Here is a 297-nt window from a genome sequence, read left to right on the forward strand (position 1 = left end):
TACAGCAACATCGTGTTTTATGGCGAGGGATGCGTTTCCATGGCAACAGCCTATGGTGAGATCTCAGATTTGGCGTAAATCTGTTGAGGCATGGACCGGTGATATACAAGCGAAGTTTGGGGGACGATCGGACCGTGTCCATTGGAGTTACAGCAACATCGTGTTTTATGGCGAGGGATGCGTTTCCATGGAAACGGCCTATGAAGACACCCCATAATTGACGAAGAGCTGTTGAGGGCAGGACCATTAACCATTATCCGAAGTCTGCTGCTGTTTTATGGAGAGGGGTGCGTTGCC

General features: G+C 49.8%; 1 protein-coding gene across 1 annotated transcript in view; it reads left to right on the forward strand.

Moving 5' to 3' along the window:
- sspo (SCO-spondin) overlaps window positions 1-297 on the forward strand; it is a gene marked incomplete at its 5' end in the record, with an annotated part of 102,981 nt that overhangs the window by 11,784 nt on the left and 90,900 nt on the right. The window lies entirely within an intron of this gene.

Source organism: Notothenia coriiceps, unplaced genomic scaffold, assembly GCF_000735185.1.
Source record: "Notothenia coriiceps isolate Sejong01 unplaced genomic scaffold, NC01 NC01_scaffold00006335, whole genome shotgun sequence".
Taxonomy (NCBI): Eukaryota; Metazoa; Chordata; class Actinopteri; order Perciformes; family Nototheniidae; genus Notothenia; species Notothenia coriiceps.